At 37.9% G+C, this 18,344-nt stretch overlaps 1 protein-coding gene across 6 annotated transcripts in view; it reads left to right on the plus strand.

Annotated features, from left to right (window-relative positions):
* The window catches only part of SYT1 (synaptotagmin 1), a 399,960-nt gene that overhangs the window by 165,826 nt on the left and 215,790 nt on the right, over positions 1-18,344 (plus strand). For 5 of the 6 annotated variants that reach the window (XM_060777410.2, XM_067469111.1, XM_067469113.1 and 2 more), the window contains one exon: positions 753-835. The exons of the other annotated variant lie outside the window; for it this stretch is intronic. The gene's annotated coding sequence lies outside the window, so the exon portion shown is untranslated. The remainder of the gene's footprint in view (positions 1-752; positions 836-18,344) is intronic. 6 annotated transcript variants of the gene reach the window in all.

Raw genomic sequence — 18,344 nt, forward strand, 5'->3', positions numbered from 1 at the left:
TTTCTCTTTAGCATATTTCTCTCTTTTTGTTACCTTTATTATTAAGAAAGCACTATTTTAAAATTCAATCCCCTGAATTCAAGTCTCAACTAGGGTTTGTTGCTGTTGTTAACTGCTGTTGTTTATCACATGGCCTTCTGGCTCCATTACAGGATGTTTCCAGGATGGAGCCTGTCGGAAACTTTGACTCAGTGCAGGGCTACTTCTTGTAGGACTCCATCCTTGCTCGGTCCTGGAAGCATCCCAGAACAGAGCTCAGAGAACACAGGTGGCTACCCATGTTCTCATAGCCTACATCATGGCCAGTGCAGGGAGGGGGAAGGGGAGCTGGGTGATACGGGGCACAGGACGCCGAATTCCCCCACTGCCCCAAGCTGTCCAGCAGATTCCCCCACTGTCACTCACGTTAGGGACCTCAATGTGATTATTCATTGTGACCTCAGAAATCAGAGGAAACCCAAGTGTGCATCTACACTGTAGATTTAATTAATTGAATCATGTGTGTTGTTATGTTGCAAGGTCTTTTGCAAGGATATGACACATGGCTGCTTCTTCACTTGATGTTGCTTCTTCACTTGAATTTTCTCATGGGACCTAACTCAAGGCCACTGCATGGCATGACTATGCCAACATGATGGTTATAGCTAGCCTTATGGGATGATCTGTATTAAAAAACAAACAAACACACACACACACACACACACACAATAACAACACAATCAATATCATTCATATGGGTTTTGTCCTTACAGAAACGTGCATTTTTCATTGGAAAAAATAAGAAAAAGAGAGAGAGAGAGAGAGAGAGAACATAATTGAATCCACATTGTGAACGGTAAGTAGTTCTCTATGTACTGTAAATCAAAAATGATTGAGTTTTTTCTTTCGTTTTTGACAAGTCTTGGTTTTTTCCCCTGTTGTTCATGGATGAAATTAGCCTGGTGAGCAATTTCTACCTCTCTTTAAACTCGATTTCATTTCACTGGAGTGGATTTTTTAAAAAATTCATTTATCCTGTAATCCTCTTAGATAAAAGACCAAGATAATCCATGTAGTGTATCTGTGTAGGACCACACAGGGAAATTTTTGTATTTGTGTCTCTTTTGTCTACTACTAGTGTTATGAAGCCACAAAATAAAAAATGTGTAGTAAAACCTTATTTTTCCATGCATTTGACCTATCAGAGATTGCTTTGTGTATCTTCAATGTTTCCCAGACTTCCCAGAGCAAAAATCCACCAATACTACCATGGCTTTGATGTTTGGCTTGCATTTACCTCCATTTCTTTGGTTCCTGCAACTTTGAAAGGTACATAACTTGCTACTGGGAAAGGCTGTCATACCCACATTGGTGTGCTTGTGCTGCTGTAGGGAAGCTATCTCTAACCAGCCCTCAATTCCTGATTATATAGGGTCAAAAGCCCCATTTATGTGGTTATAAAGCTATGTTGCCTTACAAGCTATAACATGGATGCAGAGGAGAAGTGGAGTTTGCCCTGCCAGTATATTGCAGTTTAAACTTAGGTACAATATTTTTAGAATTGGATTTCATGCAGAGGTGTACATCGCTTTAAAAAAATTCCCACTACTCTAGTGAGTGCATGATCAGTAAAATGGGCAGATGGTAGCATAGCTTTGCTTGAGCTTTTCTCTCTATTCTGTATACATAATCAAAAATTCCCCTGATTTAGCCTTTTCAGTCAGCTGGCATGAATATATTGAACTCATATCAAAACCATTCAGAGAGAATCTGCATGTATTTATGGACATGAAGAAGAAATTAATCAACCTTTGTTGGTGCTCCAGTGAATACAATCACCCTTCTTCCTTCAGGCAGAATATAATGATGAAACCTATTCATAGCATCCATCAGTTAATTTATCAGTCATGGCATTATGATTATAGAATACAAATGTTCTAACCATGAATATATAATTAGAGAAATGGAACTGTGCATTGGCCATTTAACACATGTAATACATAATTTATTTAGCACAGTATTTGGACTCAATTCTTTGGAATGAAATGAAAGCAGAATTACTCTTTTCTCAATTTAAACAATAACTAATATTACAAACTTGAGGATACTCTACTTTCAGCATTTGATTTCGTTCAAAGAGCAGAACTGTTTGATTAATTGTCACCTGTAAATTAACTTGAATGATGATTTTTTTTCCCAAGTAAAATATTGAGAAGTTGTGAATGCAGGTTTCCAAAACAGCAGACCTTTTCTAAAATTCATAAAATGGAATAGAATGAATAGTAATTACTTGATCTGTTTGTTTAAGAAAGGCATTTAATAATTTGTATTTAACTCTTTTGCTTCCTAACATTGTAAGGGTGCATAGGAATTCTCTAAAAGCAAACATTTCCAATACTTGCTTCAGTCAAATCCCATACTGTATTCATTAAACAACCAGATGCAAGATAATTATAAACTTGAAGCATAGGTTGGAAAAGTTGACTTTCACTGGGGGCACCAGGGATTGCTGTTCATTGCTTGGCTCTTCCTTTTCTGTCAACATAATACTAAGGCAGTGGTTCTTAACCTGTGGGTTAAGAACCTGTGGGTCCCCAGATGTTTGGACCTTCAACCTGTGGGTCCCCAGATGTTTGGACCTTCAACTCCCAGAAATCCTGACAGCTGGTAAACTGGCTGGGATTTCTGGGAATTGTAGGCCAAAACACCTGGGGACCCACAGGTTGAGAACCACTGTCCTAGAGGAACAGTAGCATCTACCTTGGAATGGTGTTGGTAACTGGTATATCCAGTGATTAGATAAATGTATCAGACACAATTACAGCTCTATACCAAAATATTGTATTTAGCCTGTTTGCCTCTAACTTTACATTTTAGGTAAAATAGATTATGCATTAATTGGTCTACAAAGGCACAAACTAGGAGCTCGCAACATCTCTCCCCCTCCCTCCCTCCCTCCCCCTCCCTCCCTCTGTTCACCCTTAGATATGTCTCACATCATTGGTTGTTGTGAGATGTCTTGACGATCAGAATAAGGTTTTCTAATATTAAAAGAAGGTAGAAACTATGACTGATAGTGTCTAGTTTGACTTTTAAAACTCCATTGACTTCTAAATAACAAATAATAGTTGCTAATTAAAAAGGGCTATATAAAAGGAAAGGGAACAGGTTTATTTTCAAAAGCACAATCAAAAGTGAGGTGGAGAACTATCTTATTTAAAATAAAGAAGCTTTCATGATTTAGGCTTTGATATTTCCTATGATAAGAATTATGTGGTTGAGGAGAAACTATTACAGTTTATCTTTCGGGAGAAGTATCTGATCATCATCCTCATGCTTTCAAAATTTAACCTACCACAATAGTTATTCTGGATTATCATACAATTGACAGCTACGATTATTCAAAATGACTGCCTGGTTAGTGACACTTTTCTCTGTATTCTTGTTTTACAAAGATAAGTCCTTGTAATTTATCAAATAGGGTTATTGTTCAGATCAATAACTAACTCATGAGGATGCTAGTGGAACAATGAACTGCTACAATCAAATGTCTCATCTTAGCCAGTTGAAAATAATGATAATATGGGTAGTTTCACGCAGTTAGGTCTGGAGAGATTGGATTTCATTATTTTTCTTTTCTCTTATTTGCAAACTTTTAGAACTACCATAGACTATTTTATCATTTTCTCTTTGGAAAGCTACAAATGAATACATAAATACATGAGTACATCAAATATAATGAATTTATATGCTAAAATGCAAATACTCCCAATTAACAGGAACACAGGATGGTTACAAATGGTAATCATATCTAGAATGCATGTTCAATTCTGTTTTCAAAAGCAGTACCTGTGCTCAGTGCTGGATTTAGGACAAATGAGGCCCTGTGCTAGTTAAGTTATGAGGCCCTTACTTAGGCCTGCACTACCTGCTTTGTGGCACAATACCTCACTAAGGGCCTAACTGAAGGCTGATCTTGGAAACTAAGCAGAGTTAACCCTAGTTAGTACTTGGATGGGACACCACCAATTAATTCTGGTTCCTATAGGCTATTTTGGAGAAAATAAGTAGCAAAACCTCCTTTAGTATGTTTTCCCTAAGAAAACTCAATGAAATTCATGGCATTACCATAAATCAACAGATGAACTGTAAGCACATACATATGCATACAATGTCTCCCGGAAACCACAGCAGTTGCAGAAGAACATTCTTTGAAAAAAGTAGTTAGAAATTTGCTTTAAGACTTTTGGCTGATAGGACATGGGAGATGGGACTTAATGTCTCTAGTAAATGAGGTAAGTAGCTGTTCGGAATGTTCATTTTGAAACTAGCCTTTTCAGTAGTTTGTTAATAATTTTAAAGAAGAATGGAGAAATATTAATTGCAGACCTCCCAGAACAATTTAAATTTCATTTTGTTTTGCTTTGTTAGATTGCCACTTAATTCAATACACCCTACTCAAAAAAAAATGTATTGCAATAGCTCTTGGAACTCTAATATTTCCTCAAAGAACATTAACTGTGTTGATCTCATGGAAATCCTTAGTCTAGTTTGTAATTTATAGATGGTTGGATTCCATAAAATAGTACACACAAAGAAGTTCCTCTATTGGATTAGTATTAGCATGAAAGCATCCTGGATATTTTCTAAGCCATGTTTGGTTAGAGCTCGGTATTGCTTCAGCTCTGATTAATTGATTGATTGGTTGATTAATAGATAATGCAGACACAGTAGCAATATATTTTCAGACAAGAAACATAACACATAGATTTACATTCTTTGACATATACTAGTTATTCAACCCAGTTTTGCAAAATAGTTCTGTCTGCAGCCTTCCTTAGGGATGTTAGTTGCCATCTATCATTTTAGCACCTTGATTGATTACACAGTACTATTTAATTTATCTTCTCATTCTGCTTAGCTTTTCTCTTACTCAAAGAGAAAGAATAAATGCAGCATATTTTCAGTATCCAAAAACTGGAAAATATTTTAATGATTGGCTGAGTTTTTTTTTGTCTTGAGCATTAATATCATATGTTAAAGCTCTCTTTCAACAATGAATGTTCATAATACAGAATGGAGCTTGTACAAATGATTCATTCTTACCTGTTCATGCAAAAGTTTGTGGTAACAGCACACCACAGTTTGTATCTAATAGCTGCACCTAGGATCTGCACAAATCTAAAAGAATATGAGTTTTTCTGTTTGTGTTAATTGCTTAAATGTCTTAAAAGGAAAACTGAATACAAAATATATTTATCCGTAATCACATTAAAAGATCCATGTTTTTTCTTCTGTGTGCAGAAGAAAAACATATAGCCCAGCATTCTGCTCTGTTAGGTACCAACAAGATGCATATGAGAAGCCCACAACCAGGATATGAGTGCAATTGCATTCTCAACTATACTACTTCTGTTACAGCAAAATGCATTCCTTTCACTGCTCTGTGTGCAGAAGAATCCCCAAGACTCCTTTAACAAATGAAAGACTCCTTCCATAAATAGAATAAGACCTTTGGAACCAACCCATTGTGTTTTAAGATTGCTTTTGAGAGTTTCATTCATAGAGAATGAGGGGATAAATCTAAAGATTGAAAAATTCTTAGTTAAACAAATAATAGGTAAAGAAATTATATTACACTTTGTCAAATACATTTGTCTTATGTATACAATGTCTTATGTAATGTTTTCACATTTTGTTGGGCATTTCCATCAATATTATTTCAACACCTGCCACTCACTGCACAAATGACATGAGAAATATTCTCAACTCAGCCAGGAAATGTTAAGGGGCGGGGGGTAGCAATTTTTTCAGATCTGAAACTTGAAAGCAACGTTTGTATAGAAATTCCTATTTTGATAGTTGTTCCATCTCTCACAAACTTCCTAGAAAGTTTGCACCATGGTGTTTCCAATATTTAATTACCTATTATTGCGTTAAAAATGCCATGTGTTGGAACTTTAGGCAAAAAGTGCTTGACAGGGTGGGGGAGCGGGGGGAGTTGATCAATCAAGGACAAGAAATGAATGCCCAATTATTCCACAAATACAAAATCTCTGCTAACAATCATTTGCAATTATGACCATGGACAGTGAGGCTGGTATGATGCACAAATGTCAACTTTGCCTGCTGTAAGTCAGAAACAAACAACTTGATGGCTCACAACAACAACAAAGTAGAACACACAGCTCTGTTCCCTAATAGAAAGGAATGACTGGGACATTGAAAAGGAACATCCAGAAGACTTCTATAGACATATGATGGGACCTGTCTAATGTGGTTGTCTCACTCTGCCTGATGTACTATAGCCTTGCTCCTCAAATACAACCCTCTTCAAAAAGCTAGGCCATGACTATTACTTGACCCTTTGATCCACATACTGTTTTGTGCAGAAAGCAGCCCGTCGTTGGTCAAATGAAGTGTTATTTTAATGTGCTAACACCGTATTTGGTCCTCCCTCCCCACCTTTAGATGCTGGCAGTCTAATTGCAAATAGTGGAGAATTGAACTTTGTCTAAATTATCTGGCTATAGCACACATTACCTCAGATCTGTTTGAAGAGTTTCTGTGTGCAGCTGATTAGGCACTCTAATGAGAGTGCCATAAAGCTCTGGGTATTGTGTTTCTTTCTTTTCTTCTGGAACATTATGTCTTCAGTTGTCAAACAGCCATTACAAACTAAAGCTGAAATGCTCAAGTGAAAGAAGCAATAGCAAATGACTCATTGTTAGTCTTTGGAAGAGTGAGGAGAGTGCATTTCGGAAGACTAAAGCCCTGGCTCCAAAGACTCTCCTGGGGAACAGCAGAACACATGTCCTTTGCTGCATACTGAACAGATGATATTGCTGTCTGTTCTGATGATGCAGATCATGTACTGGGGTGGGATGGGATATTTTGTTCTCTCTTTCTCTCCCTGTCTCAGGGACACTGTTGCACCACCTGCACATGACGCATTTCATGTTCATCCTACATGTTAGACTTGGCTGGGAGAATGAGGTTATCCCAAGTAGGACCATTTTGTATGTATGAAGTGTCATAAATTAACAGTAAATGATAGTTCATTTATAACTGGGGCTAACAAATGGTTAAATGATTATTAGTCAACTGGGCAATTATCAAGGAAGTAAAGACATGTGATTATCTCAACCCACACAAATAAGAGGTATTGTTAGGGGTTGGGAGTCACAAGGTTCAGCCTTAAAATCTTTTTTACTTCTACAGTTCTCATAGAGAGAATTAAATAATACCAAAAGTCTCTCTAGGCATCTGCATTGTGAGGCTACAATCAGATCACAAGCAAGTTCTCATCTGGTTTTTGAGTAAACATGGATAGCCTCATATTGCATATAGCACCTACCCTAAAATGCTTACATTTCACCTGTCATGTCCAGCACTTTTAATTTTATTCATTACATTTGGCCCGGCCCTAGGTTTAAATGTATCATGATGTATTGTTTTAATGTTTTACTGTTATTGCTTTAATGTTTATTGGTTTGCTTTATGAGTTTTATTGTTGTATATGTTATGCTGTTGTTTTATTGAGGGCCTTGGCCTTTGTAAGCCGCACCAAGTCCTTCGGGTAAAAGGCCGAAGAGGGAGGGCCCATCCAGACAACTCCTTTAATGAGAATGTTTCCAGGATACAGGGCTGCCTGGAAGTGCCCAGGGAATGCTAAAAAGTGCCTGAATCCAAAGGGAAGAATTTCATAATAGTGGGTCATCTACATGTGTTAGGTTTCAAATCAGAGAACCCAGACATGGTGAATGGCCCTACTGGAAGTTAAAATCCAAAATATCTGGAAGGTCAAGAATTGGGAATACCTGTTATAGGATATACTATAGCTGTATTGGGTATCTGTTCACCTCTTTGGTTTATAGATGTCTATCTTTGATCCTGAATGAGGAAGGTACAAGTCACAGTAAATATTCACTCTGCTTTAATTGTTTGAAATAAACTGTTCCTCTAAAAACAAGCCTTCCCTCAGTCCTGATAGTGTTGGTGCATGTATTATTTTTCCCAGAGAAACTTCCCCAGGTACTTCACTTTATGCATTTAATGAAATGGACTTCAGACTATGAAAGCTTATGGACTAGCCTCTTTCTCTCAGTCTCAAATGTGCTACAAGATCCTTTTGCATACTGATGCTGACTAAGATTGCTGTATATTTGAATTCTTTCCCTAGGAAAGATGCTATACAGGGCCGTAGCCAGAAAAAAAATTCGGGAGGGGTTGAAATTTTCAGGGGTGTGTGTGAAAATTTCACGGGGGGGGGGGGGGTTGAAACCTGCCTCCTAGCTCACGCTGAAGCAAAGAGCACAGCAGGGGGCAGAGCAGCCTTCTATAGCCTGCAGCTCCGCCCCTATCAGCCACCTCCACCAAGTCTGGCCTCCTTAATGAGAGCATTCAACCCCCCCCCCCGCCCCTAACTTGGTTGCTTCACTACATCAGCTATTGCTGCAAGTAATGACAGTGTGAATAAATTGTCAATATTTGCCTGAGACAGTGCTTGCAGTTCTGGAGAGACTCTTAATTTTTTGCATCTCATAGACTTAGCATGGGGATTTGGTTAACCTGTTAAAATTCATGAATAAACCAGGTTTTTTAAAAAATCTGAAACATTTGGGGGGGGGGTTGAACCCCTAACCCCCCCCCCCCCCCACTACAGGCCTGATGCTATAGGTCAGCCTGGTATATCTTCTTGGTATTGTCAAGCTACCATATTTCAGTGCACACTTAATTGAATGCAAAAGCCAATTCATCTGTTCCTTATGTGCATAGCCTAACTATTTTGAAAGAAATTACTTTTAGTCTCTCCCTTAATTCATTTCTTCAACTATCAAGCTCAGTAATAATAATGCTTTATTTACATCCTGCTCCCTCTCCCCAAAGGGACTCAGAGCGACTTACAACAAAGAAAATAGAAACAAATAATAATAAATGCAGACACTGTCAAAAATAACTCAATAACAATACAATAAGCAAAGCAAACACAAACACGAAACATAATGAATATAACTCAATGGCACAATAATCTATTAATTGTAAAATGTAGTGCAATTTAAAACAGTTTAAAACATTGCAGGACCTACTTTAGCTTGTAAAATGATAGGATCTAGTTAGAGTGTCAAACACTTCACACGTATTCCATCTTGGCTGAAGGTTTTGATAACTGACATAAACAGATTATCACTGTCTGTCTCCTGTATTTCTCATCTTGTTGGCCCAGGATTGTTTGCCTTTATTAGAAATTTCTATCAATTCATCTAACATATTTCAAGACATAAAACCAGTGAACTGTATTTCCACTTTGAGATAATTTACAGTGATCCTGTTCCCATTGATATAGCTCCAAACACGAAAGCCAATTACTAAATCAAATAGAAATTATGAATATTAAATCTGAATGTCTGCCAATTCCTCCAACAGACATAAGATAATGACTAAATTCAGATTCCATGGTTTCAACTTCAGGCAGCCATTTTCAATCCCCACCTTTGCTTTCTCCCCACCCCCAACCCAAATAACCTCCCCCCCCCCAACAGCAACAACCTGAGAAAGACTTCTGAATAATGTTAAAGAGTGCACATGTCTTTTTGACATCATAATTAGCCAAAAAAGGATAATGCCTTAACATAAACCTTGGAATTTTTTAAGGCCAATATGGGTAGCTTCACTCTTTTGCATAAATATTCAATAGTCTTTGACTTTTTTGAAAAACTGATTCCACTTTGTCTTAGTGGTGGAGGGGCTTTAGGATGGATTGAGGCATGACATAATGAGCTGAAACATCCTTTACCATTATCCGTTGTACATATTCCTTTTAAAACATCCTTATGTTAGGCTATTCAGAAGTGAGCAATTGATAATTAACCAACATAAGAGAGGATTTTTCGAGATAATGTAGTGCGAGAACAGCTCTCTTAGGAACAGTCAAAAAAAGACAAAAAAAGCCTGGAGAAATACAATTTCTGTCTTTTAAAGCCAATGTCATTAGTGAAAAAAGGCCAAAGAAGTGAAATATACAAGATACGTGCCATTAAAAGGGCCATAAAATAGACCATGCTTTGAAGTTTCCCATTAGGCATCTATTGAGCCAATATTGTTCTTCTAGGATAATTCAATCTGTACTGTCAACTGAGAAAGTTATTTGTGGTTTTTGTGTTGTACATGTTAAAGAGATGGTGAATAGACAAAACAGAGTCCAGACTCAATATACATTTACCATTTAATGCAGCTTTAAACTGGCATTGAAGTGGTTGTGCTGTGTAGATCATTACACAGGAAATCCTCGAACCAGTTTGAGACATAGATGGTGATTATACAAACCAAAACCAGAGTACTGGTGCACATTAAGGGCTTCCTTTCATGTGGGAGTTTGTTGTCTGGCCACCGCAGTTTGAAGCTGGCTTCAATCTCATTGAAAGAGATACCAGGCCAATGTACACTGACCACTTAATGCAGTTTGAAGCTAGCTTCAAATTGGGCCAGTATCTCTTTCAGTGAGATCTTGATGTAACTACACCTATATGCACAGGTAGTTGTTTGAAATGTGCATAGAGAATTCTCCTGTTTGTAACAGAGAAGGAACGAGCCCTTGCACATAAAAAGTTCTGTTTGCTCATTGACCTTATAGAAGAGCCAGTGTGGTATAGTGGTTTTAATTTTGAACTAAGACTCTAGGAGAGCAGGGTTCAAAATCCCAGCCAGCCATGGAAACCCACGCCGTCATGTAGAGCAAGTCACAGTCTCTTAGATTTAGAGGAAATGAATGAGAAACCTCCTCTAATTAAATGTTGCCAAGAAAACTCTATGATAGCATCACATTACATTGGAGTCAACTCAATACACATTAACACAGACATTCATTTTTTAAACATTAACATCACAACCATTTGTAATTGCCATCCTCATAATTATTACCCATAATCATATTGTGCTATCAGAAAGCAATTTTTTTAAACTGAAACTTGATCGTGTTATAACTCCCTTTGAATTTGTTGCTGAAGCTTTTCTTCTATTTGTGTATGCAAAATATAGTACTAAGTTGTGGTCTCAGGCTCTCTCTTCTTTAGTAGCTACTAAATAATGTAAAAGTCAAATTAGTTGGGACAGCACATAACAAAACTTGCCTTAACAGACAAGTACACTTGCACTTTTCTACATATCACCAATGCAAAAAGATCACTCTATGGCTAGGGGTTAATAAACAATGGTTTTTTCCCCCATTATATCTCACTGTGAGAAACTGGGGCTTTATGGATTTATAGTAGAATAATCATAGTAACTTCTGTGTATTTATTGATGAGCTTCCTTTGCTCATTAGAAGGAAAGAATCCATGCCTTCAAAGAGTTTATATGCAGCTGGAATACTTAGTCATGTCTTTCTGCTGTGTGTGACCTCTGGATGCAAGTCTTTTCAACCATCTTTTTCATTTTTCTTTTATATTTTAAAGTATGCAATTAACTTTTCATTGAATACTAACAGAATAGTGTGTGAACCTAAATATACATAATGTGTTAATGTGCTTAAATTAAGAATGGCAAATTAGATATTGAAGTACAACTACCATCACCCCTTGTTTGCTTGTTCTGATAAAGATCGATAATGAGCAACAACTGGAGAACTATATGCTTCTTACCCATGATTTAAAGAATACAATTGAATTTGCCCTCTCCATTTACCTACCTTAGTCAACAAAATATGCACTACTTCAATTATATTTTAATGTAAACATGTCATAAATAATTGTGTAAAATGGTACCATTATACACAGTTGATGGCTTGAAATTTGAATAAAGTACCCTGCTTTGGGCTATGCTATTCATAAAGGACAACAGAAAATCATCATTTATTGTGCCTGGGCTAGAATCAATAAGACAATGTAGTGGCAATAAGGCTACTTTTTAAAATGAGTATGTCAATCAAATACAATTTTGAAAACTTTGAAAGATGTGTGTCTATTGCCTCCCTATGGATGCACTTTCTCCACCTTCTGAGATCCTTCTATCTCTTAGAAGTGCATGACATGTAAGGCACTGTCTCCTGTCTTCATCTCCTTGTACTTTACTTCATGTGTTTGTCAGGGATACAAGCACAGCTACTGGGTTAAAAGGAAAAGAGTCTAAAAAGCAACTGTCTATGTTGTTATTAGTTGAAGATGATAGCACAGTAATTTCCTTTCCAAGAAGAAATAGTAAGGATCTTATCACAAAATGGGACCAGGATTCAATTTTTTCCAGTTTGATTTTATTTCAGTGGATATGTGAACAAATTACAGCGCGTGGAAATCTACATTCTAGGACTCATCCAGATAGGGCCAAAAAAGCATGTCCAAATGCCAACTCCAGTAAAATTGAATTAATTCAAGACAAAGCAGGAAAACCCTGCTTTGTCCCCAACTAATTTGATACCTGGTAAGACCTGGATCTTATCAAAGATCTGGGTCTTCCCAGGTATGGGCTCAATATGAATCGTTCTCGGGGACCACATCACATGATCCCCGGGTCCAATCCACACAGTTCTCTTGGGTTTTTGGATTTTATGAGCCTGGAAAGTCTAGAGGGCACCAATCCCCTCCCCAAAACATCCAAAAGAAGCCCACAAAAATTAAAAGAACTTAACTGGCTGAAATTTAAGTACTTCTGGAGTTCTCCTGATGTGTAGAAATGATGTGCCAGGAAATGTGGGGGAGGGGATGGTGAGGAGGTAAAGCACTCCTCGATGTCCCCCACCTCATCTCCTGGTGCATCATTTCTATGTGCCAGGAGGACTGCGGAAGTACTTTAATGCAGTTTTTTTATTTTTATGGGGTTCTTTTAGGGTTTTTTTAAATGTCTGGGTGCCCTCCTGGAAGGTACCTGGAGGGTATCTAATACACCCCTCTGGGAAAGTGTGGATTTTGGGTGGGGGTGTAGGGACTTAAACACGTGCCTAAGCAGGTTTCTTAAATCCTCTTTGGTGTGTGTTTAAATGCTGTCTGGAAGAGACCTCATTACCCTCTCACTGATAGAGCCGCATCACTGAAAGACGATGGCAGTTACATCACAAATAAGTCTTTTGTATTTCTCTTTTCTTTCTTCATTGTTTCAGGACAGGAAATATCATTACCTTTCTTTTGGAAACCCTTTGTGAAAGCAGGCCATCTCACAGAGTTGTATGGTGAAAGAAGAGGTTGACCAAATAAGGTGTGGGAGGACATGGTAATGATTACAGAGGTGGTAGCAAATCTGGTGGCAGTGTAACCACTGTAGGGTTTGTAAGGTTGAAAACAGACCAGGAGCTCTTAACGAGGGGGCCACAGAGCCCCCCCCCCGATTTCAGAGGGTCTATGAGCTTGAATTGAAAAACGTCATTATAATGTTTCTTTTTTTTTGTCTTCTAACTGAAATCTCGCATTTCCTTTACTTATGCATATATTCAATAAATTAGAATAGTATTCATTTCATATCACATATCTCATATTTTGAAAAATTGCTTATTGTTGCACTCCAGAACAGGATCACCTCTGACTTTAAACACCACACAGATGGTGAAAATAGCAAGCAGCTTATTGAGGAAAATAAAAGTCAAAGCAATAAAAAGTAATCCACAGTAAAAGGTAATCCAATTGATTAAAAAGGAACAGGAACAAATAGTCCAAAAAGAAATAGCCCAAAGAATTCCATGCAACTAGACACTTGATTCCATAGGCCAAAAACAGCAAAGGCACTTAAACCCATGAATTAAATAAAGTCCAAGAGGTTGGCATGAGGAACTGAACATGAATCCAATGTTGCTTCATCTGAAGCTAGATTCCATACTTGGCACTTATAAACCCTGCCCTAATTCCCAAACAGCTAGGAAAGAATTATTTCTCAATTTTGGTTTTACTTCTAACATCTGCTGTAATCTGGCTGAGTGCCGTAATTGTTGACCTGTTTGTCTTTGCTGACTGATAGCACTTCTCATGTTTAAGGCTTCACTTATACTCCCTTCATTAAAATCTCTATCCGGAGACAGCTGGCCAGGGAACTGCAGTGCAGAGCCTTTCCCAAGCTTGAGATCTTGAGAATCCTCTTGCAGCAATGGAGGCCTCTGTGACCCACCATCTAAACTGCATTCATGCCCCACACCCCAAGCCCCAACCCAGGAAACAGACCATTATCTCCATTCCCTTCAGGAACATCTACATCAGGGGTCCCCAAACTTTTTAAACAGAGGGTCAGGTCACAGTCCCTCAAACTGTTGGAAGGCCGGATTATAATTTGAAAAAACATTAATGAATTCCTACGCACACTGGACATATCTTATTTGTAGTGCAAAAAACACTTAAAAACAATACAATAATTAAAATGAACAATCTTAACAAATATAAACTTATTATTAGTATTTCAATGGGAAGTGTGGGCCTGCTTTTGGCTGATGAGATAGGATTGTTATTTTGTTGTTGTTTTTTTGTTGTTGTTGTGTGCTTTCAAGTCATTTCATACTTAGGTTGACCCTGAGCAAGGGCCGAGTAAATGGCCTTGGAGGGCTGCATCTGGCCCCCGGGCCTTAGTTTGAGGACCCCTGATCTACATGGACAGCATCCCTATTCCCATCAGGGAAATCAGCTTGAACATGAACATCAGTCTCATTCCCATCATCCAAAGTCTCAATCACAGGCTGAAAAGGCTGACATACAACATTTATTCCCATCCATATTTTGAAGTTATGGTAGTTGTAGACCTTACTCTAAATCATGCACAAAAGGTTAAGAACCCCTGCTTTAGATGCATAACTTGAAGCTTGCACATTGCTGTCTATTACTGATTTCCCATAGAGCCTATTTCTCGTTATTCCCCGTTGATATTAACTGCTTTCATTATCATGTAACTTTGAGTACCAATATTATTATATCTCACTGCTATGTCACATATTTTTCTCTAAATGAAGAGCACTTGAGAGAGCTTTAGTCATGCAAACATTTATGGAGTACATAATATTTTTATGACATACATATCACCCTTTGTCCATGATATTTATGCTAGAAAGTATTCATCCTATATAGGCACTGAAGTTGTATATGTGGACTAGTTCTAGATTGTATGTCGCAAAATCACTCTGCTAGCACAACCACTGGGAATTCTGGGAGTTGTGTTACAAAAGCACCATGCTTCTGTGTACATTTAGTAGAAAAATATTTGCATATAATGTCTAGTTCTATCTAGCTGGTAGCACAGCTAGCTATGCAAAGAATCAGGTTCATTTAGAATAATTTAGTATATAAAGTATATAGAAGTTTGTAGCAGGAAATAAACCTTGCTTCTTAACCAGTACAAATGCATAGTTGTTCAACTAGGATTCTTTTTAAAGAATTGTTTACTATATTTATAGAGTTTTTTGAGATATTCCAACGGCAAAATTTGGGGTCATAATATGAAAGACCCTTCATGTCTTACAACTGTTCCCCAAAATATTTGGGTCTGATAAAGTTCAGATATTGTGGTTCAAACATCTTGCAGTGCACAACTAGCTACCACTTGTGTAAGTCCCATTGATTCAATGGGTCTGCACTAGTTTGGACTAACATTGGATGTAATGTTCTTCAGCAACAGCAGGCCATGTATAAAGCATGGCATGAAATTCTGATTCAGGAAGAACTATGGTAGTAAAACAGAACCCATTACTGCTTTTCTGCACTCATGATTGTTACTTGTTTTTTTTTCCTTTCAAGCAACATCTGTTTTCTGGTTGGCAATACCAACATTCTCAGGGACTTTTTCACTGAGCAATACTGCATCCATTTTTATTCAAATACAGATTTTCTTGCACCACCTGCGTTTTTGTGCTTGAGCTATCATTAGTTAGAAAATATTTCTGAAGGGAAAAATAAGGTTACCATGGAAACTATTGTAATGAAATACAGTCTTGACACCATACCATAGCATTAATTAGTCATTAATTTAGAGGAGGAGATTGTTCACGAGAGAAGTGTTCTTTTGCTAAGTATCAAATTAATTTATGCTTAAAATGACAAGAGCAATGTAAGCATGTGAGGAATAAATACATCCAAGGAATACTAGCCTTGATTCTGACCTGTTATGTCAGACTTATATTCTTTCAGTAAATTTTTGTGAACACATATATATAGATTCCCTTGTAAAGTTAGAGGTTCATCTATGTTCTCAATTTAATCAGAATAAAGAAGCCCATTCTCACGACCTTCCACCTCAAGAACAGATACCATATCTGTGATCATTGCCTACAACTGTTTCTTTCTTTCCTTGAAACACCCTGTAAATTGACAGCCAATAATTCATGCTTTATCATTGGGCAATGAATCACCACTTTGAGTAGCACTGGCAAGCAGACAGTAGTGGGCCCAAAAGATCATGGATTCAGAGGAGTCATGTACTTTAACTGCATTATGCTTTTAGAAATGACAGTTATCCTATTTTATGAATGGCATCTGGATCTAATAACATATGAAAACATTACATTTATAAACTGTATAGAGAAATGGTGTCAAGAGGCACAATTTCTCTTGACTGCGACCATGTGATGAAAAGATTGACCAAGTCCACCAAGTATGTTTCATGGCCAAGTAGAGATTTGGCCCTTAGTCTTGTCTAGCATCACAGTGCAGCACAGTGGTGCTGGATAGACTAATGTGTAGTTACAAAGTGCATTTCCCTCAGAATGAGCAACTACAGCTTTCCTGCACTCTGTCTTATATTCACCTGAGCATCTTCAGGATGTCATTTACTTACCACTGAAGCTGTGATAGGACATCTGCTACTACTCATCAACCCTAGACTTTCTCCTTTCCACCACTAATTTACCTTTGTTAGAACTATAAAATTAAGTTAACAGAACAGTGGCATTTCTCTCAGAACCTTTCTCATTAGAAATTAAACACTGCTTAGTGGCCACACATCAATGGCCAGGAAAATATGGTAAGAGAACACATATTCTGCGGCTTTCCCTAGAGCAGTTCATGTCTCCTAGACTCCAACTCATCACAAAATGAGCCCCCTTTCACTTTTTCTCCCTGACTTTCTTTTGCATCCAGACTGGAAACAAGACTGTTATCCACAAAGTCTATAATGTTAGTAAAGTGTCTCTGAGCATTTAAGGCAGGAATGGTCAGTCTTTTTTCTTCCATGACATGCAAGTTGCAATGGCAGCTCAATGGGGTCTGCATACAAGTTGTGGACCCAGCTAAATTTGGCAGCAGTACCCTAACTCGTCTTATTCTCAAATGCACAATTACAGGTAGTGTTCAAAGAAATAGCCATGTTAATCTGCTTTCACATTACAGGACATTAAGGAATAGAGTAGAATCTAACAATAGAGTGAAATCCTTTGAGACTAATTGAGAAAAAGAAATTTCTAGGAGAAGCTATTGTAGACTTAGCCCATTTCATCAGCTGCGCCTCTCAGAGACATGCCAGTTGTATCTAATGAAGTGAACAGTGTCTAGAGAAGCTCATGCTAGAAATTTCAGCCTCAAAGGTGCTACCAAGTTCAGAAATATATATGAAGGCATACACACAGCTTCTCCTCACTCTTCCATTGAAGCCTAAACACAATCATCACCTTGATAATATATTCCCACAAAGAGGCATATTGTCAGAAGGATGGACTGACTGATGAATAGTCTTTTTTGCTTACTTCCCCACCATTTCAAACATATGCCTGTGTGCCCCCCTGCTTGTCCCACACATGCCCCTTTGGCCTTATACTAACATATACAAAGAGATGCTGACAGAAAAGCAGCTTGTGGGGAAAAGAAGTGTTAAAGCTTGCTTGCCCTGCATGCAGAGATCTTATTGTGTATTCCACTCTCCCAATTGCCAAGGTGACTGGCAATGTCCCTTGTGCCAATCGTCTGGGAAAGGGAAATGTACACTTTAAATAGTGGAGGACAGATTCTTTGCAACCTTTCTTCCCCTCCTAATCACACTCTGAGAAGGAATGAAGAGATTACATTTTAGGGGAAGAGAGCTTTTGAGAAGGGTTATCCCCACAGCTCACATCTCCCATTGGCACTTTTATTTTTTTCTCTTTGCAATGCCACTGGAAGACTTCAGAGACAACCAGCTCAAATTAAATGCCCACATCCCTCCAGTTCTATCATGTAAGCAGCACTCCACCAATGAGTCAAGCCTGAAACATTATACAGCAAAGAGTAGTTTAAATTGTGTCAAAATGTGTTAACATCCAAACAGGGCATGGTAAAAAAATCTTTGATATGTGCATTTAAGTCACATATCAAAGGAGCCCCTGGTGGTGCAGTGAGTTAAACCACTAAGCTGCTAAACTTGATGATCGAAAGGTCACAGGTTCGAATCCAAGGAGCAGCATGAGCTCCCGCTGTTAGCCCCAACTCCTGCCAATATAG

The sequence above is a fragment of the Anolis sagrei genome, chromosome 5, assembly GCF_037176765.1.
Source record: "Anolis sagrei isolate rAnoSag1 chromosome 5, rAnoSag1.mat, whole genome shotgun sequence".
Lineage (NCBI taxonomy): Eukaryota > Metazoa > Chordata > Lepidosauria > Squamata > Dactyloidae > Anolis > Anolis sagrei.